At 34.7% G+C, this 24901-nt stretch overlaps 1 long non-coding RNA gene across 1 annotated transcript in view; it reads right to left on the minus strand.

Moving 5' to 3' along the window:
• Nucleotides 1–24901, minus strand: part of LOC140170678 (uncharacterized) — a 157865-nt gene that overhangs the window by 97704 nt on the left and 35260 nt on the right. Inside the window, exon 2 of the long non-coding RNA XR_011861567.1 lies at nucleotides 8757–8841. This is a non-coding gene — a long non-coding RNA (uncharacterized lncRNA). The remainder of the gene's footprint in view (nucleotides 1–8756; nucleotides 8842–24901) is intronic.

The following is a 24901-nucleotide window of genomic DNA, read 5'->3' on the forward strand; positions in this document are numbered from 1 at the left end:
GTTACTGATAAGATACATATTAGTACTATTCATTAGATTGTCACACCGTTTTACCTTACCTGTTCTTAAGTGGAATTAGATATAAAGGTATTTTGTGAAAAGGGACAAGGTTGGACGTGGTTGAACAAAAATTAAAACAAGGTTGAACAGGTTTGTAACACGGTTGAACAGGTTTCTAACACGGTTGAACAAGGTTTGTAACAAGGTTGAACAAGGTTTGTAACAAGGTTGAACATAGTTTGTATCAAGGTTGACCATGTTTGTAACAAGGTTGGACAAGGTTTGTAACAAGGTTGACCATGGTTTGTAACAAGGTTCAACAGGGTTTGTAACACGGTTGAAGAGAAGTTGTAACACGGTTAAACAGGGTATTTAACACGGTGAAACATTAAACATATTTGTAACAAGGTTGACCATGGTTTGTAACACGGTTGAACAGGGTTTGTAACAAGGTTGAACAGGTTTGTAACAAGGTTGAACAGGTTTGCAACGATGTTGAACAGGGTTTGTAACAAGGTCGAACAGAAATTTTATTTATTTTTTTATTTATTTTATTTATAACATTCGGCCGAAGCCAGGCTAAACCCAATAGTGCTCAGAGGCTACTAAATTCAAGGGATGCCTCCAGAATATGACGGGACAGGGATATGGGAAGAGGTCCGATTTTAGAAATTGTAACAAGGTTGAACAGGTTTGTAACACGGTTGAACGGGGTTTATGTTTGTAACGATATTGAACAGGGTTTGTAACAAGGTTGAACAGAAGTTGTAACAAGGTTGAACAGGTTGTAACACGGTTGAACAGTGTTTATAACAACGTTGAACAGGTTTAAACCAAGGTTGGACAAGGTTTGTAACAAGGTTGAACAGGGTTTGTAACAATGTTGGTAACGTTTGTGACAATCCAAACACGTTCTTAGTATAATACGATCTAAACATGAGAAAGGCTTTTTAAATAACACAAGATCTAAATAGATTTCTTTTCAAATTAGACTTGAAATCTAGAGAAATCTTAAAGATATACTGAGTGTGTCCCAAAGTTTATTCAGTCTATATTTCTGATGTACTTAGTACTTGGGAAGGTTCCATAATTCACACTCATCGCTACTAACTTGCATTCACAGAACTGCTTTAATATAGAGTGCCTAAAGTACTACAAGTTAAAATGGATCAGCCGGCAGATGTTGCTTCCCTATATAGATACGTCATTGTGGCACTAGCATGATAGAAACCGTTTGTATGCAACCACGATACGGACAGCTGAAAAGCCGTCTCTTAATCCTATCCTGATTGCAAGATACAAATATAACAGATATCATTTCAAGCCACCTACGGGTAGAATACAGTAGTAGTGTGTTGGATACAGTGCATATTCAAATTACCCGTACCTTCACTTCGAGGTAAATTACTTATTTCTGTATCTTGTTAGTAAATCGCAGAAATACATTTGATATTAGTGAAGTTGTTGTTGTTGGGGTCTTTATTCACGCCAACCTGAACAACATGAACATCAAGAGTATTTTAAGGGTGTTCAAGTGTTTAACATGTCCAAGTATTTTCCTGGCTGTCTTAATTGTGTTTACGATCGAGTGTTTCCGTCCGCTCGATTGACATGTGCACAACCTGTTGACCTTTATTATTCTGATTTCTCAAATAGCCAAATAACAATAATACTCCATGCCATTATTATGAATAGGTTATTTTAATTTCACTGAGATCATATTGCGGGCAAAATAATATTTCTCTCCCCTCCCAACTCTATCCCCACACACTTTCTCTCCCCTCTCCTCTCTTTCTCATTTCTTTCGAGTAATAATAAATAAAATAATAATAAAATAACTTGAATGCCAACTAACCTATATCGGAAGTCGTATAGCTTCAATCGATCTGCCCGCATGCGACGTGTATACACCTCTCGAGTGTCTATTCTTTTGTAATATCGGAAGGAAATATTTCGATGGTCTATATTTTTCACAGGAAAATAATCCTAGGATTATTTGACCTTCTAAACCACGCTTTCAAACAAACTGAAATGAAAACCGAAATTGTTTTCTACCAGTTTTAAGTTTCTAACAAAGGGTACAGACAAAGGTATCGGTAATAACGTCAGTCAAGAGCTTAGGCATAATAATAGGAAACCACGTGACCAAAACCAAAACCAATCCTATACTAATCCTAAAACAAATAATCCGCTATTAAGGAAATGGCTTCAATCATATGTTATTCCCGGGTTGTTCCATCATTGACTGGTTCCATGTAGACAAACGACTGTTTGATATAATTTTATCAAGATATACTTTTTCTGAATCCTTTATGAGAGCAAAACATTGGTATGATTGTTGTTTTTTTAATGATTTAATCAACTTCGAAATTACCCCCGCATAAGGAGCCATTTTGTACTTATGCAAATTAAGCACTGTTCCCCGACTAGCTACTATTTGACTAGTCTAATGAGGAGTGATGTTATTTTGACTGCAGTCGAATTATCTGTAGCATAGTTCAATAACCCTCATTTAGCAATTATAGCTAAAAATCTGGCCTCCAGGCTGCTCTGAAGTACGAGTTATTGTTCTGACGTGTATTATTATCATCAGGGGAAAGTAGCCGACCCATTGAATTTGGGCGCCAAAAAGTTAATAGTATGGGACATGTTTTAAGATATAATGTACAAACAGCTGGATTTAAGCAATTTAATTAAATTCGTGGAATCAGATTGGTAATAGGTCCTCACGTATGGTAGGAAATACGTTGTCAAAAAAATCAGACCACCCACCTTGGTATATTAATAGCCTAAGTCTTAAAGTGACATTAAACATTGCAATTATAAACGTTGCTATTATAGCAAAACCTCCCGGCAAAAACACACAGACCAGTTCTATTGTGAAATCCACATTAATAATACATTTTGTTCCAACGCTATGTAGAATCAATTCTAAAGCAACCGCGACCTTCTACATGTATCTATATAGATAATTCATAGAGTAAAGTGTAAAAAATGGTATTCTTGGAGTTTAGTGACCTCATCACACCGTACTATCTGTGCGTGGTGTGTTGTGCACTCACTTCGATCTTATAAATAGTGTGACATTTGTAGCTACTGAAGTTCATTCAAAATAAATAGCAGGGCAATGATTGCTAACTTTCTAGCCATTCAAAAGGGGCTTGTATATTCCGTTGAAATCCAAACACACCCTATGGAAGACATGCCCCTAATGTCTTACACAGGATCCCAGCAAACACAAAAACGTTTTTAAAACGTTTTAAATAAGTTATATTGTGGCTTTTGGTTTAGGTAAAAACGTTTTAATTACATTAAAATGTCGGGTTATATAAAGGTCATGAAAACGTTTTAAAACGTTTTGTATGAAAACACACACTACAACAATATTTCTAAAATGTTTTTAAAAATGTTATTGTAAACTATTTTTGCAAACATTTTTTGCCAAATATTTTTACACTTAAATAACATTATCTTAAAATATTTGCCCCCAGCAAACACAGAAATGTTCTTAAAATGTTTTCTTCAAAACGTTTTAATAACATTTAAATGTCGGGTTATATAAACGTCATAAAAACGTATTTAAAACGTTATTGCAAATATTTTTGGCAAACATTTTGCGCAAAATATTTTTTCAACCCAAAAATAACATTCTGTTTAGAATGTTTTGTATCAGGTTTTCAAAAATGTTTTTGGAATGTTATTAAAACGTTTTATACCCTTTATACAACCCGACATTTAAACGTTTTCTGTAAAACATTTTGTGTTTGCTGGGCAGTAGATTATCAAAAAATGTTTTGTCGAAAACGTTTTGTGTTTGCTGGGAAGTGTATATTTTAAATGGAGTCGCCCATGTAGGTATCGCCATTTGAAATTCACACTCCCTGTGAGAGACTAAGGTCGTGTCTTTCACAAGGGTGTATGGATTTAAACTGGAATAGCCAAATATTGACCATCTGTAACCTTTTTTTGCCGCCTTTAAAAAAAAAACAGATAATTTTTTAACGAGAAACACTTGTTAAACTTGTTAGGATTTCAATCGGTCATGTAACATGCCCATTAGACTAAATGATGCTGTCGGTGCGCATTGGTGAGGAGTGTTCAGTAGGCAAGCATGGTCAGTTGGCTCTTCTCTTTGGGCTCCGGTATCTAGTAAGCCAAATAAACATATTATGCACGCCTACTTAATTTAATAATATGTCTCAAAGCCTTCGATAGCATTAATAAAATTACCCGCTTTTTGCGCGTTATTCCCACTGGTCCCGGGCCACTGGTCTAGAGTAATTTTTTCCCCGCTGTTTTTATTTTTCTCCAAAATCTACCACACAATGCTGCGCATAAATCTCACTGCTGACATCGTTTAACGTAAAAATAGCCTTTTGTAGTAAATTAATGAATTCTTCACCTTAAACACAGAGAAACTATGTGTGCGTATTCACCGGCGTCCCACAGTTTGATAAAAAAAAAACAAAAAAATAACTGCATTCCGCATTAGGTTTTCAATTTGGGAAGGGCTGTGAGCCAAACTATTAAATTAAGATGGCCTTATTTGCATTTGATCAAATATGGGCTCTCTTCAAAGCGTTCGACAAATTTGTGATATGGACATTGGCATGATTCTGAGAAAAACAAGATATTGATTTTTCAACGGGATATTCTGTCGGTCGGCATGACGTCACTTGCGATAGATCTCTTCTTCCCATTGGTTGCTTTTGCCGACATTTGGCTGTTCCATCTCGCCCACTCGTACACGAAGGGGACGCTTACCGTTGCACTCAATGGATGAAATCACAAAACATGACATAAAAAATACCCCTTGATGAAACAGCTCGAAAAGTTCGATTTCTTCTCATGAAAATCAACTTTAAATAATTACCAAAGATAAGACAAATTTGTATTTTCTGTGCTGAGAAAATTTACTTGAACTGAAAGGCCCTGTACAAACCAATAGGGATTTCGCGAGGGCGTCCCCTTTGACATACGTGAGAAGTAGGTAAATGCAATAGATGGAACGGCCTGACCGATAGAACCCTATCATTTTGTTAATTTCAGTGACAAATACCACATGTATAATGTTATCACTTTTGAATAAAGTTTAGAGGTATTGCGAAGTCAGTGTCATTTTGGCAAATCACTGAAAAGTGGTGCTCTATTTTCATTATATCACCAGAAACGTTGCATGAGGTAAAGTTAGGGGCTCATAATACAATTAATGAAAAAACAATCAACTTTATCAAATTCCAGAAAGAGGCAATTTATAGGAATTGCTCTAACTGGGGCAATGCAGTACACGGAACATCCACTATAAACAGCCACTTTCAAATACTGGTAATGTCAATGCTGTTTAATTACTAGACTATGCCATAGTCGATTTTTGATAAATAAAAATATGTTTTTAATCATGATGAAGGCATCAGTTGAACTCGAAACTATACTGATGTTTGTCACGATTTAAGTATTTGATAAATGGTCATAAAAAGTGTATACAGTTAGTGACAGTATTCGTATGTTATTGTGTGCAACATATCTTGCCATAATATTATAATAAGGACTCACTTACTAAACAATTATGACTTTTGGATCTACCCGTTTATTAATCACGAAAGCCCGAGTAAAAATATCTTGGGAAGCAAACAAACAGAGGGAGTACGGTAACTGAAAAGATCAGATGTGAAAATGTATCGATTGTACACAAATTAATACTAATCAGAGTTTAATGCCTAAATATAATTGTGAGTGTATGCACAATGGGCAAGTGGACTACGGAGATGTCTAGTTAACCGTCTGAGGACTTTGTCGGTATTGTCGACTATATGAGGCTTTGTCATAACAAAACACCGACAACAGAGGACTTCTGGATTTTAAAATTGTCATCAGTATTTAGGTCTTCGGAAATGTGCACAAATCACGGCGATTGATTGGTGTATGATTTGTTTATAAAGATCAGATGTGAAAATCTTTCAATTATTGTACATAAATTAATAGTTATATGCTTAATATAATAGCCAGAGTATGCACAATGGGCAAGAGGACTACGGAGAAGTGTATTTAATTGCGCAATCCCTCTGCAAGGATTTAGAATTTTCGGAGAGAATCTTTTAATGCCGATGATTTTGCAGAGAATGCTAATATCTAACACACTATGCTTGTTGATAAATAGCAGAGCAAATATTTCACTTCACCCTCTAAACGTCATACCATAGTGCTACAATTTCGCATTGGTTATATTTTTCCATTAAAGCCATATTATAACATTTTCAAACAAAATAGATTACCTTTTCTTTGCCATAAAATGTTAGCTTTTACTGTCAGATATATCCCTTTTATTTTTGAGCCGAACAACTACGGCAAAGCAAAGAAAATTGGAATTTACTACCAGCGCACATGTCGCCAATACGTACCACTCATTCGGTCATGTTATGGTACGACCCTTTGTTGTGTATATCACCGTCCCGCATGCCGTGTACGTACTGTGTGTTATGAACATCGTGTATGCGTTCGACTAATAATTCCATCGTAATAATAAAGCGCCGGTTCCGGCGTTTTATTCAAAATCTCGGATTTTGACAAAACTACAGTACCCAGAGTCTTGATATTTGCACGGTATATTGGTTTAATAAAGTACAATTTAATCGTGTAAAAAAGGGAATCTTTCTTTTTCTCAGATTCAGCACAATGGACATAGTTATTGCTTTTGGTTTTGGCAATTTCACTGAATGCATTTGTCTTTAAATAAAACCTCTTAAAATTAATTATTAATATATGGTGTCTTTATTTCCTAAATTAGAGTCTTGAAAATGAAAAATGTCTCTTTGAATAAACTTTAAAGAGGCTTCCAAGGTCAGACATTTCAGCGGCTTTAAAAGAGTAATACATTGTAAACACTGGTTGAGACCATAGGTCATGTTGGTGTTATTCGTGTCTCTTTTAATGGGGCGTAAAGTGTCTTTCAAAAAGATTGTTATATTAAAGTTTGGTAAATTCAGACAAGTAGATTCCCCGCCATAGTTATACTTAATTCACCTTGCTAAACCAAGTTTACATCTCATACCCTGCATACTGGACCTAACAAATCTAGTTTTAATTAAAACTTTGCAGACCCGACAACAACTTGAAAGTCTAATCTAGTTTTGTAGCCAGCAGGCATTGTATTGTGACTTGTATGTCTAAAACGTTGACCTTTTGAAATTTGACGTTGCATTGTACACATGTTGTGATGAGAATCCGGATCAAATGATCAAAATTCAATTTTCAAGTTTGGCACAATATTGTTATACGATCGGTATATCCTTGTTTATTGTTATGATTTAATGACTTGTGCGTTACTTACCCGGAAGGAACAAATCTGTTGTTGCACAAAAATTATAAATAGGAGAAGTTTTCACGATAATCGATAACGGAGTTCAATTCCCCGTTTTGCCACATGTGAATTTGGTTGTCGATCCATGCACTATTATGTTTTGTCTAGCTTCGACCGAATGTTATCAGTAAATAAATAAATAAATAAATCTTGCAAATTTCTGTTATCAAAATCTATTGTCAAACATCTGTGTGAGAAACCAAACACTTGAAGAAAGTGTTTTGGTTTCTTTTATGTTCCAAGCTCAAATCGTTATGGTTGGAAGACCACTGATCTCAATTTTGAGTTCTAACCGCACGCCTTCATTCAAAGAAACAATGGGAATGTTGTACTTGAGTTCAAAATCTAATTTCACCATTACATAATGGATAGGATGTGCTTTCTTCAGACAAAGAATTTTCTCCCGGGTTTTAATGTTAAAATAATCGCTTGCTTTTTAGTTTCTGAACAACAGAGAAAGTATTGATGAACAGTTGAAATGGCCCTCGTGTAATCCTATTAAAAATGTAAGAATAATTTTGGCTATTATTGCATCTCATTAGGAATAAAGGATACTGCTACGGTTTCGTGGGATTTCAACACGTCATACATCATTGATAATTGTTTTTACAGGCATTATTAAATATGAATAATTATCTCGGTAAGGAATACATTTGTATATTACCTAATCGGTTTATCATTTTTAAATTATTAAATTAAATTTTTGAATTAACTTTTGATTAAGTTATCAATGTACGTTCAATATCTGCTCGCCTTATGCAATCAAAAAGTCAACCATTACTACCTTTGATTTTGTAATTTCACTATAATCATTCTATTGATTTTAAATATAACGTAGTGATAATCCCAGCAAACACAAAACGTTTACAGAAAACGTTTAAATGTCGTTTTGATAACATCCATAAAATATTTTGAAAATGTGATGCAAAACATTCCAACAGAATATTATTTAACTCTTGATAAAATATTTGCCCAAAATATTTTACAATACCGTTCTAAAAACGTATTCATGACCTTTATATGTTATGTGAGCATGCAAAATCAGTCGCAAGTCGGATATATTTATTTTCAGATATACCCAAACAAAGACAATAATTTCTTTTGTTCAATATTGTTTTGGAAACAATTCAACCGTTCATATCTTTGGAACGAAATGTTCAATCTCAATGGGTTTCTGCAAAATGTAGCTTTGCAAATGATTTATAAAACATGTACAAAACTGAAAATTGCATATATATAGCGTGGTGAATAAACGATTTAAGAGCATTTTTGTGTTTCCTGGGATAGAATGAGAAGTGGATCAGATGAAGTCATGGACTATGCGATTGGTCAGGAAAGGAGCATCACATTTATACTATGATTATCAAAGAAAATAGTGTCATCATAAACAAAAACTTACCAGTATCTAAAATGATCTCTTCTACAGACCTCAATCACAGAAGATTGCCAGACATGCCATCATTATCGCCAAAAATGTACTCGTTCTGTAAGCAAAAACAAAACAAAGTTCCACTTTTATCTGTCAAAGTTGCAAAAAAGATACATAAATGGCACTGTTGGAAAATAGAACAGTAATAATATAAAATATAGTACGGTGTATAACACTATATTACACTTTGTCACTGTTCCCATTGGCAACTGTAAGCTATCTGTTCGTCTATTCACAAGTTGTAAGAAAGGTCATACAAGAGTATAGCTTCAAGCGAACGGACCGTAGAACCTATTTCTTCTGTGCAAACTTACAGACCATATATTTATTGATCAAGTAAGACGTTCACCTCACAACCTCAATATTTTTACATAAGCACATACCAGAATGCCTACCTCTCCTCTTATCTAGGTCGCATTTGGTAAACTTTTCTTCCTCATTCTCACTTCGATCAGAATAATACAATATCTTTTCCTTAACATACCACGCGTATTTAAGCAACTTTCGAGAGGCGAGGCTTGTCCAAAACAAAACAACCAATCACACATGAATGGTGCACAAAATCCGAAGAGGGTTTATTTTCTTGTAGGCCATCTGGAAAAAATGGTTTAAAATCACTGGCAAATACCAAGCTAGATAGCAAAAAAATATGCAACTTTAATATCGACTTGCTGTAATGTATGTTTTCTCTCATTGTTTCACAGTTTTGATGAAAAGTTGCCCAAAATTCATCCGCTTGATATGGATTTTCCATCCCCTACTAGTATGCAACTCTTGAGGAATATCCTAGTGACAGCTGAGTAGATACAAAGCGCTTTGGTAACTGTTTTAAAGGGCGCGCTATATATATGTCTACATTTATTTTTGTTTTCTTTATAGTAATTTGTTTGTCTAGTCCATCTTCCGCCACTGTTAATACTAACGAGCGTCTATTTCTACACTTTCTACATTCATCAGCGCCCACTCAACAGCTTGCTTGGCAATCGAAATAATGTGTCTTCGTCCAATAATATGGCCATTGGCATTTGAAATCCATCGTACCTTTCTGTTAATCATGTTTTTATCTATACATGGATAAATTTAAGAGTGTTTATCTATGATCTGCTTTCTTTGGTTTTGGTTTTATTTATTGTTTAAAAATTAAAAGGCAAGCGATTATATTACTACAATAGTCAAAATTATCTAAATGATATAGTAACACTATCAATTACGTAATAGTTGGGCATCATATTTAATCTACGCTGGAGGCAGCGGTGTGATGTCAATAAAATTAAAATAAATAAATAAATAAATAAATAAATAAATAAATAAATAAATAAATAAATAAATAACGGATGCCTTTCCAGAGGTCTGTACTTTAAAATTTATTTCAAATGGCAATAGTAGAATAAATCAATTCCTCTTATGAAATTCATTAACGACCACATTAACCTTAAATATACAATAATTAGTATTAATCTAGAATACAATATCTCTCAACACTCCTAAAAAGGCATTTCTCCGAACAACAATACACCAATCCATCGCCGTTATTTGCGCACATTTTCGAGGACCTAAATAATGATGAAAATATTTAAATCCAGAAGTCCTCTGTTGTCAGTGTTATGACAAAGCCTCATATAGTCGGCAATACCGACAAAGTCCTCAGACTGTGAACTAGACATCTCCGTAGTCCACTTGCCCATTGTGCACAAACGCGCTATTATATATATGCATTAAACTCTGATGTGTATAAATTTGTGTACAATCAATAGATTTTCACATCTGATCTTTTCAGTCACCGTACTCCCTCTGTTTGTTAGCTTGCGAAGTGATGATATTTTTTACTCGGGCTTTCGCGATCAATAAACTCGTAGAATCAGGGCCGGATTTACCATAGGGCCAGATGAGCCCGGGCCCAGGGCCCCCAAATTTTGGGGCCCAAATGTGCCATGTGCAGTGTGCATTTTCCATTTTCGCGCCCCTTGGCCTGTTATATAGCAACATTTGGCTAACAGGCTAAAATAGTCTAAAATCGCGCGCAAGTATCCAAGTGAAATCTAAAAACTTGCCCACTTGAGTACACATGCTTTCCTCACGGTGCGTTTGGGGGCCTCCAAATTTTGGCCTGGCCCAGGGCCCCCAAAAAGGTAAATCCGGCCCTGGGTAGAATACAAAATCAGAATTGTTTAGTAAGTGACCTCTTATTACAATTATGCAAAGATATGTTGCATTTAATAACATACGATAGCTTACTTTTGCTGTCACTAATTATATGTGTAACTTTTTGTGAGTATTTATTGAATACTTTAATTGTGATAAAAATCAGTTTAATTGTGGCTTTAAGTGAATACATTATCAGGATTAATATTACTTATTTTTATGTATCAAAAATCGACTATGGTATAGCTTAACGGTTAACACACAGAGGACGGTAGCTATAGGGGTAGTGCAGAACCCCGTCCCGAGGACCCCGTCTAACTCCTCGTAATAGCAATGCATACACAATAAATACGTTAAATACGTGTGTTACAATAATTGTGATTAAATATCACGAATTATAGCTGGGCAGTGCTTGAAAAAAAGAACCATTTTCTTGCATGGCATCAACAAAAAGGTGTTTGTTTTCAATCATTTATTTTGATAAAAAGTTCACCCAAATTTATTTTCCCACTCTACGCGTTCTTCTCTGGTCCCATAAAGGAGGGTGCACTGTAAGTGGTCTTTACACTGGGCTACATGTGTACTCTTAATTGATAATAATGTCTTTTCGCTTTGAGAATTTCACGTATGAGAAAATCGTGCTTGAAATTACCTATTTTTCTAAACTGTGTTTCTAGAGAACACGTAATATTTAACCATATGTGTTACATCCTAGATAGCCTACCTAATAAAAGAATGAAATTACTGTAACCTGCAAACACTTTAAACAGACTTCTTGTATTATAAACAATGATTCAATTGCGTTAATATTGGATTGATAAGGTAATGTAATATGAGGTGAAACAATCAGTTATATAAAACTATTAGAGTGCGGTACTATTTTCATCATGTTGTTCTAGTTGAAATACACTATTATTATATCTAAATTTTGATTCTTTAGATCTTTTTATATTAAATTGATACTAGGCATATAATACCAGTTAATACTGCAAATCTGACGTAATTAAACTTGGTCTGAATAAATCTCGCAGCAAACTATTGAGGGTTTGTTTTTTATTTCTAGCACTGATGTGGCGACGCCATTAATCATCGCAAGTAATTACCGTATTTTTTTGTGATTTATATCATAAAATTAAACATAATTTTGAGTTTCTTCCTGTGACCTTACATCTGAAGATAAACTCATCAACTGTCATGCATATGCATGGAAAAGACAACATGTTGCTCACCAACTTTTAAAAATGTTAAAATGTTGATTTGATCAAATATGTAATAAACAAATTGACTAGTCGGCTTTTACCTTCGGCGCCAACAAAAACATTGGCTTGTCAACTCGTTTTCTTCACGAGACAATTGCTTTATGCGTTTTATTACTTTTAGATAAAAAGAGATGTTATGTTTAAACAATTTATAACTGTCGTGTAGTAAGTAGTTCAGGAAATATTGAATACAAATTGGAGTCTGTTTTTCTTATTTTTCTATTCATCAAAACAGTTATTGGTTAAATATATAAACGAGATTTATTAGATTCGTTTTGTTTTTCTGTAAAGGTGACAAAATATAGCCAATACTCATCTTTATCGGTTATTGCTATGTAAGTAAAGGGAAATTAGTGCTGCTAATCTATTTTTAAAGATAGTAACTTTTGAAGTATTAATGGTACAAAGCTGTCGAGAGATTTCACAGCTGGCTGCCACATTATATTAATTGCATCTATATAATCGAGAGTGTTAAATGTTTGATGTCATCCGATGTCATTTTTTGCTCCATTATTTCGAGGGATTTGGTGTAAGAAGTCTCCACATGCAATAGCTGCCAGGTGTCACATTTATTTACAATGAATATCAATTTATTTCTATGTGGCAGCTACGGCACATATTGCCTTGATTTGAAATCTACATTCCCTGTGTGGGAGATTAAGATCTTGTCTTCCATAGTGGGAGTATCAACTTTAACTGGAAGAGCCCATTGATGTAATTTATGAAATACAAATACAAGGGACATATGACATGATCATATAGTATATCTGAAGGTTCGTGCCCACTGTTAAAATTCTTCCTACGACAGAAAGAGACATACATCATCTTCAATATCACTCTAATCTGGTATGTCCAGCATATTGACAGGGGAATGCCGTGGTATTTAAACCACGATAAAGATCTCCCAACGGTCAGCTCTGAAATTGTTTCCGTAAATGGCATACTGTAGGATCGATGCACATGCATGACAGTTTTCTCCCTTTTGAACCTGGCAACAAGGCGAAAGCAACATGGACAGAAGTATGCGAGTCCGTATTGCGTATGTTAACAACCAATCACACCGTGCTTTTGCCCTGACGTCAGACGCAAACTAGTCTTTTTACTTCGATCTTCAATTATAAACTATTCCCGGAAACAATCGGATACATATCCTTGTGGACAGAAATAGAAAACATCCGTCACCTTTTCGGTTGTTTTAAAATAAACCACGAAGTATAGTAAATACATCCAGTAAAGTACTAGAATGGCAATGTCAAGTTTATAAAGCACACACAGAAGCCAATTGTCACGGTGGCTTTTTACTTTTGATAGTGTTTTTAATTTTTTGCATCAATATGTTTTTAAAAACTTGAGGCAAAAAAAGTGGCGTTTTGTGATTTTCTTCAAAATTGTTGTTTTTACACCAAATCTGTGTTTATCATTTTATATTTAGATTCTTTGATCGATTTGTATTTTCACTATCTTGCGTGAATAATTAAGTTAAAGCACATCTGATGCGTGCATTTCTGAGAATGCAGATTCCCTTTAAAGCAATATATTCCCTAGCAAATATGAAAATGTTCTCAAAACCCTTAATAACATTTAAATGCCGGCATATAAAGATCATGAATACGTTTTTGAAACGTTATTGTAAAATATTTGGGCAAACATTTTAGCAAAATATTTTGTTAACAGTTAAATAACATTCTGTTACAATGTTTTGCATCACGTTTTTAAAAATGTTTTAGGAATGTTATTAAAACGTTTTTATATAATCCCAACATTTGTGACCGTTCACGGCGAATGAGCCGTAAATTCCCCCCACGGTCAATTTTGTTTTATTTCGTGTTTATAAAATAAACATCATAAACTTAAAAATGGTATATCATTTGACTTTGACGATATCCAGAAGCGGGGTTATGGTTTGTTAAACTTTGCTCCTTCAACAAAATTTTTACAGCTTTTTACGTTTTTACATGTGTCTCTTTTTCCACATTGCTGGCAATAAATATCAAACAGTCATAATTGGCGGTCATTTCAAATCATCCCCAAGTCAACGAGGTTTAAGAAAGTTCTCTCATTGTTAATTGTTGGTTATGCATACCTGTACAAAATACAATGCCTGGTAACCCACCACTTGAACAGGATTTAGCAAAAGCAAACAAAGACCAGAGCTATTAAAAGTTCTATAGCCATCTAATAAGGTAGAAGCTTATTATCCACTTCAACAATAGGATTATTGATTAGTTTTGACTATCAAAATGAGACAGATGTCGGGCCAGCTTAAGTTACCGATGAATACGACCTTCGTACACATTTTACATCGCAACTCAGAATACAATTTAGGGAATTTACGGCTCATTTGTGCTGCCGGGTCACATTTGTGTTTGCTGGGTACAGACCTTATCCTAGACTAGAATCCCTCTTTCAATATTTCACGAATTGTGGCTTACCAAATAGAGCAACTAATGTATTCTTCGTACAAATGCTTTTTCACTATTAAAGCAAGTGTTTTCAGATTATATGGTTTACCGCTATATTGAAGCTGTCTTCACATCAATCAAATACAAATATCATTTACCGTGTGTTGTCAACTAGCTATGCTAAGTGGCGTAAAAGCAGTCAACTCAAGGACTCAGTGACGACTTAAGGTGAAGGTTTTCGAAGTTACCAGGAATACCAGGAATCAATGACATGAAGATACTTTTGTTACAGTTTTTAACTTGCACATATAAAAAAAAAACTGAACGGTGACGTTGACGTTGACGTTGACATCATTATACAGTAAGCCAAAGAATTAAGGTACCAGTTGTATTCACCCCGTATATCCTAAATAAAGACAAGTATGTGAAAATAGGCAGAGAATATCTGTACTCTTTAGCTCTGATTTAAGATTTGGTTGAGAATAAACAACAACGGTGATCGAAAACCTAATGAGTTTTTAACCAGCTGCGTCTAATATACAAATAATAAGGACACATTTTGCTCCATTGTTTTACATTACTTGATGCATTTTTTAAACAATATACTAAAATAAGAAATTATTATAAATTAATAAAGTTTCAGACATTTATCCCAGGAGAATGAAATTTTCAGAGCAAAATGAATAATGAATTATTTGAATGTACAATTACTTTGCAAAATCAATTCGACATTTTGTGCGATGTGTACCACATTTCAGCTAAAAATATCATTCGTTCAGTCAATAATGTTGCAAGACTCTCCAAAAAGGTAATACATTGATTTTGTTTGTACTATATTGACTCTCTTGAAAGTATTTTATTGACCTGTACTGTAAGTTTTATCTATCGGGACTTTTCACCTATATCTAAGTTTTATCATATATGAACGAAATGAGGAAGTGGCCCTACTTTTTTAAACCATCATCGATGATTCTTATTAAACCAAACGATGAAAAGTAAATGTTGTTGTCACAATAGACCATTGAGGACGTTTACCTTGCATACATACTTTCCAGCTGATGTAGTAGATCCACGCGCGGTTTCGTTATACAAGCTATAGGCATATTGCATTAAATTAAATTAATAAAATCAAACTTCATCTACACAAACAGCTGAATCGAAAGCTATTGTAGGGTTTCATTCATTTACGTAGATTTCATTATAGGAAACATAATAAATAATGTGAGTCATTTCATTTCATTCGGCTGCGGAACAGGCGACTACAAAGTTTCTCGAAGCTCAACGATCCAAAATATGTTAGGGCGCATTCGCGAGATTAAGAAATGCAATTAAAGGACCCTATTGCATTATTTTATGCTTAATGCTTCATTAGTCTGTGCCACAGCCTGGTGTAACTAACAACATAAATTATAAAGCGGCATGTAAGAGTATAGCTTAGTTTTGGAAACTCTTTAATTGCTCATATATTTGGAACTGGCTGTTCAATTTCAATGGGGATTTCTGTTAAATCCAGCTTTGTAAATGCTATTTACTGTCCTATAAGAAACTGAAAATTTAATATTCCCGTGTTCCGCTTGATTTTGCTTAATCGCATCACATATTGTAAGCAGTATGCTTCGACTATATTTATACATACGTATTAATAAATACGCACGTGACGTGACCACCTCTGCGCTGCCATTAACAGCTCGTAGACAGTAAGTTTCGAAGTGACCTTCTACACAGCGAGTGGTCTTCCTGTACATTTGAATGCAAATGCGGTAAACAACACGTGTGCAGCAAAATTGTCTATTTTGTTCAACTTTGTGATTATATTGCAAACGTTTCCGTCGGCAAATACTTTCAAAAATGTTGTTTTTGATAACATAATCAATTCAACATACACCCATGTGCAATAATTTTACTATACTTGAATTTGATGATATTTATCTAAAGAGTCCCTATTCTTTTCTGTATTGTAATCAATGGCATGATTATTTAGTCACGTTTGCTGGCTTGGTATGTCGTGCCTATGGGTCACGTGTGTATTTATAATTACGTATTTATAAATATAGTCGAAGGTAACTGGTAAGCAGGTGTTTGTGTATATAAAACAAAATTATTATTAATCTGTAAAGACGTCTAAATATTTACAATGACCATCTGTCTTTCCGTCAATAAATATTGCAAGACTCTGTAAAAAGCTACTGCACTGATTTTGTTTGCACTACATTTTGACTCCCTTGGAAGCATGTGATTGACCTGTAATAAGTTTTTAGCTATCGGGACTTTTTTTATATATATCTAAGATGTCCTTGGCATTTTATTATAAATTAACGAAATGAGGAAGTGGCCCTAGTGGAAATGGCCCTAACCATCACCGATGATTCTCATTAAATCAAACGATGAAACGTAAGTGGTTTTGTCACACCACACCATTGGGGGACGTATACCTTTGTCCATTAGTCGCTGATGGAGTAGATCCACGCGCGCTTTCATAATAAAAGTATTTCATTAAAAAAATAAGTGAATAAAATCAAACGTCATCTGCGGAGCAGCTGAATCTGAAATTTAAGTTTCAAATATTGTAATGTTATAGGAAACATGAAATATTATAAGCTTCACCCGAACTCTTCCTTCTGACGGTATTGAGATAGTTGCTTAAAGAGAATGGGGAAAATGCCGAATGTCCTCTCACTTTAATCCAGAATAAAATGTTTTAGATCACCTAAGGTGATTTTGAAGCTTCAAATGACCTCACAGTCACAATGGAATTCACTTATGAAACATATTGATATGTAACGTAGAGCTTAAACCAATACCTATCCCCCAACCCCTCCAGTCAATGTTGGATACTTCCACAACATCAGAAACGAAATGCAAGGATTCAACATTGATAGGGGAAAGGGGATTCAATTACAAAGCACATGCTAAAAGTGATGCAACAATTTTGTCCCGGATTGTAGGACAGTTGGTAGCTCCTCAATACCATCCTTAAGGTGATCACTCGTAACAACAATGTAAAGCTGTTAGCTGTTGCAGTGAAAACGACTTTAATTCTTATGACACAGGAAAATTATAATTTAGATTATTACACTCAATGTTGTCATTTTTATTCGTTGAAAGAATGAGTAAAACGACCCAATACCATGCAACAAACACAAAACGTTAAAATATCGGCTTATGTATATTAAGGGTATAAAACATTTTAATGACATTCAGAAATCATTACCAATGTTTATATTGTGATGACATTTTGGTCCAATTTCAAAATGTTATTATAGTATTTCTTCATAAAAATGTCTTTAAAATGTTTTCATGGCGTTTATTTAATCCGCTATTTAAATGCTATTAAAATGTTTTGACCAAATCCAAAACGCGTTTTAAAAACATTTGCTACTTGCTGGATTAGTCTTTTTTTCAGTTTTTTTTAACCTATTCACAATGTTTACAACAACCTAGCTAATGTTACGGTTAAATCCAACAGTTAATTTGAAGTCCACTTATCAAAAAAGGTTTCAAACAATTAGTAACCAAAAACAGTAATAACCAACTCACTGTAACCAGGCACATGTGTGTCCTGTCGTCCAAATCGATGCAAATTAGCTAGATCCGTATGACACGAGGATCCATTGAAATCCAAATCAGAATTGTAAGTTTTAAAGTTATTAATTATTTTAAACTGTTGTGATTTGGTAGTTCACAGCATCTTACGAATGGCAGCGAGCTTTGGCAAAACTGCATTGCTCAATTCATAGCGAGCGTGTAGAAGAATTAAAATATCACAGATATACTTTTATAGGTGCTGCGGTTCTTGAGTTACGTTGTAAAGAGGGCTGAAACAACAACACTTTTGTAAAACGTACATAACTCATTAACAACAATAAATTAAGCAAGTTTGCAAAGTATACGATTTGTAGAATGGACTTTTGCAAAACATCAAGGTGTTAATTTTCAATAATATATTGAACTAGATAATGAAAATCGATTTTTAGGTTGTTTCGACCAACAATACCTCGTCTACCCTTAAAGCCTCTCATATGACGTTCTAGAACAGGTCAACGAACTTGTGCTGATCTAATTTGCTCACCATCTGTTCACTCTCTTCGACATCTAGTCTATATTGAAGTCCTCGCCCTTCAGCGCCGTCAGAGATACCTGCCCAACACCTAAGTATTCAACTAAGCTACCCAATAACATGTTGCTATATAATATGTTGGTAGTTCAACTACAACTAAGCTGTGGCACAGACTAGAGACACATACAAATTGAAAATGACCCAATAACAGCATGAACTTAATTTACTCATGTTTCTCTTACGTAATACAAAGGGAAACGCTTACATAATTAGAGAATAAACGATTTTTGTTTTTACTATCCTCTACCGTGTGGTAGACGACAGGCAGGTATTGGACACTACGATAAAAAAATATTGGACCTGCCTGTCGTCTATCATAGGTAGAGGATAGTAAAAACAAAAATTCCTATCGTTTATTCTCATTCTTAGTCAGTTAAATATTATTTTAATAACTGTAAACTATTTTTTTAAGCAAAAACTAAGTTACCGTCATAAAACTCCCCTTATTTTAAAATGAACGAAACTTGTTTACAGCTAGCTTCACGTATTCTGTTGCGAGTGCTGCTAGCGCGTGCGAGTATTCCGCACTAGTCTACGCATACATACGCGCACCTCTACAAGCGTGTTACGCGTTATCAACACTTATGATGACGTGGGTCGTCTACGGCCTGATAGACGGCACCCGAAATCATGCGAATATCCAATCAGATTATGTGTGTACGAACTAGACCACTCCCACTGTCTAAGAATATAAAATATCCGACCTGGCACTAGTGCCCGCAATTTTGTGAGACATTAACTACATTTACACATCATTACTCGCTTTACCCATAGATAATGAGTAGTGGAGCCTAATAATTTGTGGTTTTAGATGATATTCAGTCACGACTTGCTCAAACATGTCAAATATAGTTCAATTTATATTATGTTGGCTTAATATTGTATAATATTGCATGTTTATACGATTTTCGTAGCTAAATATGTCCTATGTTTTATGTGTATTTAAAAAAAATTAATATTGCCAATGCGCATTAGTATTAACGCAAATAAAGGCAAGAGAATGATTTCAATAAAGACAGCTCTTTTTATTTATAAATTTCTATATACCACGATATCTTAAACCATTGGCAGTGATTTTGTCTAAGATTATTCACGGCCAAGCAAAATCAATAACTCAGGTGTAAAATAATAACACAGATATAAATCTCCACTTCAATCATTCTGTGGTCAATACCCCGGAATGACATGCAGTAAAATCCTTTCACGCTTTTCCCCGTGATTTGAAAGGCAACTAAATAATATTATTTGATACTTCTTGATGTTTCAAAATCGTGCATTAAAGGGGCATTTCGTGATCCACAGCCTCATCCCCCCACTTTTCCCAAAAAAAGTTGAGATTTTTACACCACTGGATACATCTGGCTACATAATGTTTATGTACCAAATATTTCTTGCAAAAATATCGTTAAATTTGAATTTCGTTCTGGTGCACCAGAACGAAATTACAACACATTGTCTATGGAGCAGTGTAATACACATAATCATGCATAACTCGCAAACGCAAAATCGGAATCAACTGAAATTTTGGAAATAAGCTTTTTCGTGGATATCTACTGAAAATGTCATAAAAAGAGGATGCTAGGATCACGAAATCCTCCTTTAATGTAGTAAAAGGTAAAAAACAATTTACTTCCTTTTCCTATGTTGAGGTCAACTTTCTAGTTGAATCATAAGGAAAAACGTAGTAAAATAAATGTCAAGGGTCGGTCACCCACCTTTGCACAGTATTTTCGTTGGCCTGAGAGCACATCAGATATATCGAATTGTATTCTGAATACAAAGAATATCCTTCTGATATCAAATAATTTTTTCTATAAAGCTACTAGTTGCTGCTCTTCGCATCGCCGTCTCAAATCGCCTATAAGATAAGAACAATGTGTTGACGTGATTCAAAAGTACTATAAATGGAACGGTGTCCAGGTGTCACAGGTGCAAAAATTGTGTCACTGAAACAGCCCAGTAATATTACTCTACACACCATTATCAGAGCTGGCATAGAGGTCATTCCACTACCGCTGCTTTAACATGAACACAACAAAATGTTGCATGTTTCAGGTAATGTTCCCCCATTGAAAACTGCGTCCGAAAGTGAGCTCGCCGTGTTATTTGAATATCAGTATGAAATTCAATATTACGGTCTAATTTTTTAGTTTAAAAGCCGAATCTACTTCGCAATTAAGTTGCCGTAAATGGCATAGTTCGTCAAATAAGGTAGCAAACACAATTTCTTTGATAAGATCACTGTCAAAGATATAAGCCGGGGTAACCGTATAAGCTTTGCAAGGAATCAGCGAAAATAACAGTAAATTTTGATCATTCCTCAACGTTTTAAAAATATCACTTGAAAGATTGGTCGCGAAGTTCAAAGGTTCGTTCACCATGTACAGGGTGAGTCAAAAAAAGTGCAATAGGGAAAAGAATCCATTTTTACTTAAGAACCGAGTTGAACTTTTTAGATTTTAAAACATTTTATAAATAGTATATCCATCATTGACCTTGTGTGTAAAAATTAACGAATTAGCATTTACCGTTTTGTTTTTATAACACATTTTATAGCGCTACCCAATTTTAATGTTTGTCCAAGAGATATCTAAAATTTGAATGTCAGCCCACTCTGTGTAAGGTAGATTTGGAACAACTCCCATTTTCTTAACCTCATTGTCTTTAAAATAAAATGGAGCACCCAAAGTTATTGCCCTTGGTCTTGTTTAAGGAGAAGAAACATTATTTGTTGTTATTTTCATTTTACCTTTACTTTAAAGATGTTTATTCTCTATTAAAAACATACAAATTTGCAGGCGGGTTTTCAAATGTCAAAATGAAATGCGCGCAAATTGAAATGGAGTGAATTACAAAATATCCAGTAAGTTGGACATATTGGGATTAAAAAACTGGAGTTGGAGTCGAGTGAGGTATGAAGGACTTAAAGTAATGTTAGAAAGTTTGTTTGAACAGAAAAAAAGAAATTAAAATAACGCTAAAATCAACCTTATTTAAGTTAAAGTCAGTTTCAGATATGGTGCCTTGACCGCGCACCGTGTGCTCTCATTCAAAATACATGGTACCTCGTGGACAAATAACGAAATTGGGTATCGCAACATTTGCGATTCACTTCATATTTTCACAGAAAGTGGCCATTGAGTGTAGCATTTATAGAATCTTTCAATATTGGGAAAGTTCGATTTGGTTCTTACATAAATATCGATTCTTTGCTCTATTGCAGTTTTTTTGACTCACCCTGTATATTATAATTATACAGGGTGTCCCATAAAAAGTAGACATCATTCAGTGTTACATTACATGAAAGCCCACCTTTTAGCTTTTCAAGTTTCCAAGATATGATCCACTTTTTATGGAATGGGACCTCCTTTATGTTTGCGCCGTTGACAGTATTTTGGCTTATTTCCTTTCCGAGAAATGAACCAGCGGCCCACTTTTTTGAGACAAAATAATGTTTTTGAAAGCACAACTTATCATCGACATCTCTAGTTTGCCGCAAGGTCAAGTAGAAGTGTTAAAAAAAGTTGCAGTCTCTTTTCAAGATGTCTCCTACGTTTCAGATTTCTGACATGAAAATCTCTCACATCTTTAAGTTGAGGGTTAGAAGTGGTCAGAATTTCTCAAGTAGCCCTCGTAGCTCTTACATGGAATATAACAGTACAATATTACTCGATCCTCAGTCGAATCAATAGGAAATTTCCTCAGCATATCAGATAAGAACTAAATTTGAATACCAAAGAACATTATCTTTTTTGTCCAGACAGTTAATAGCCTGAAGCATTTTGCCCGCGCTCTTTCTCTTACCAGCTTTACTGGACAATTATCTATACCCATAATTCACCGCAATGCCGTGATGATGTCTGTATTCATGTGAGTATTTTGGGGGGCTTTGGCGGCTAAAAGCAAGGGGCGGTAAAAAAGACGGGACGGCTGAAGATGAAGGGGCGGCAAGAAGAATTAATAAAACAATAAAAGGCGGGACTGAAGGGGCGGCCAGAAGAATTATTAATGAAGAATAGCGGACAATTATTCAAAGATAATGTAACTATACCTGTTTAGTGCGCTAACAGGGCTAGAGGTGTAGGCGGTGTTGACATTGGGGGTGTAACACCTCAAATTCTTTTTAAAAAATTGGTGGACAAAAGTTTTTGCCTCAACCCCCATACCCCCCCGCCCCTTTGTTTTAGATTTTCGAGAGCCGTCATGCTGGAAAAAATAATTGTGTCAATCTTTTCGGGCTTTTGCTGCAAGGGGTAGCAAAATTTACATTTCTTTAGCCCCCTGGGGTAGGAGCGTCCACGGTACGTCACTGGCATTTAATGTCGCGAATGTCGGCTGATGTTTGAGAGCTCACTAAATTGATGGCGTAGTTTCAACATGTTCAACACAGCCTCTATGGATCATGGGTAATGGTGTGTGATAAATAGCGATTCTCGCAATCGAGTTCACGGACCTTCACGTTGGCTAGGTAAAGATTGATTAAGGAAATTGTAAATTCAAAGTAAAAAGGAGTCGATACATCATAAACGTTATAAATATATAATGGACGAATTTCCTGAGTTGAATTATCAAAGAGCATTAACTTTATATTGTATTGGAAGTTATTGGAAGTTGTAAAGTCCGTCTTGACCATCCAGGCTTCCTTTCATCTTCAGATATAAATATGCCTGGTGATTTTAGCTACTCAAATAGTCATTTACCCTGCATACAGACTTGCAGGCTAAGGACATTCTTTTTAAAAAATATTGTCTAAGGGCTCAGATAGCGACGTTTGTATAGAATTTTTTCGGGACCTGAGAGCACATCAGACACACCAATTTAATTCTTTTTTTTAAATCGCGATATAATACAAATTTTATGACAAATTATTAAAAATGTATATTTTTGACATTTGACAGTCCTTGAATTAAACTTTATAAGTCTAATGATATGTACTTAAAGTGTATGTAGCTGGAATGAAAAGCCGTCCATCATATGAAAATGTTGACCTTTTGTATTGAGAATATACATTTTCCCCTAAAGACATAAAAACTTGGGGGAAAATGCATATCTTCAATACTAACTGACAAAATTTTCTTATGATTGACGGCTTTTCCTCCCAGCTGCATACACGTTAAGTAAATATCAATATCATTAGATTTATAAGTTTGCTTCGAGGGCTGTTAAATATCAAAAATATACAAAATATCAATTTGTAATAATTTGCCATAAAATTTTGGTTATATCGCGAATTTAACAAAATCTAAATTATTTGATATCAGAAGTACATTCCTCGTATTCAGAATGCAATTTGATGTGTCTGATGTACTCTCAGGCCTCATAAAAATACTGTGCAAAGATGGGTGAACAAGTGGCCCAGTAAGGAACAAAAATACATCTTTTTGAAATGTACGGCCGAATAAAGTCTGAAATACCCCCGCGGGTTTCCTTAACTGATAGTACTCAAGCTATTCTTAGCACTAGAATGACCTAACAAGACAGCCGTAATACATCGACCTATATAAAATATTACATAACTCTTCAACAACAATTAGCAGATATATCTATGAAAAATAATCCTCATACATGCATCAGTGGCAACTCTAGAAACAACGCACAATGAAGTGGTGTGTTTATTCTTATGCATGGACGTCTTTCTTTAAGGGTAGATGCGGTATTGTTGGTCGAAGCAGCCAAAATATCGATTTTTATTGTCGAAATCAATATATTATTGAAAAATAACCCTTTGATGTTTTGCAAAAGTTCATTCTACAAATCATATACTTTGAAAACTTGCTTAATTTATTGTTTTTAATGAGTTATGTACATTTTACAAAAGTGTTGTTGTTTCAGCCCTCTTTACAACATAACTTAAGAACCACATGACCTATAAAAGCATTTCTGTGATATTTGAATTCTTCTACACGCTCGCAAGGAAATGAGCAATGCAATTTTTGCCGAAGCTCACTACCATTCGCAAGATGTTGTGAACTACCAAATCGCAACACTTTAAAATAGTGTATTACCTTAAGGAATCAGATAACAACGTTTACACAGTATTTTTGTGGGACCTCAGAGCACATCTGAATACGATGAATGCCCTTCTGATATCAAATAATTATTTAGATTACAAAAAATAAGTGAAAACATCGCAATCCGAACCCTTAATGCTAGGGGATTTAAGCGTATCGATAGCAAATACCAGATGCACAGCTT

Source organism: Amphiura filiformis, chromosome 15 (genome assembly GCF_039555335.1).
Source record: "Amphiura filiformis chromosome 15, Afil_fr2py, whole genome shotgun sequence".
Lineage (NCBI taxonomy): Eukaryota > Metazoa > Echinodermata > Ophiuroidea > Amphilepidida > Amphiuridae > Amphiura > Amphiura filiformis.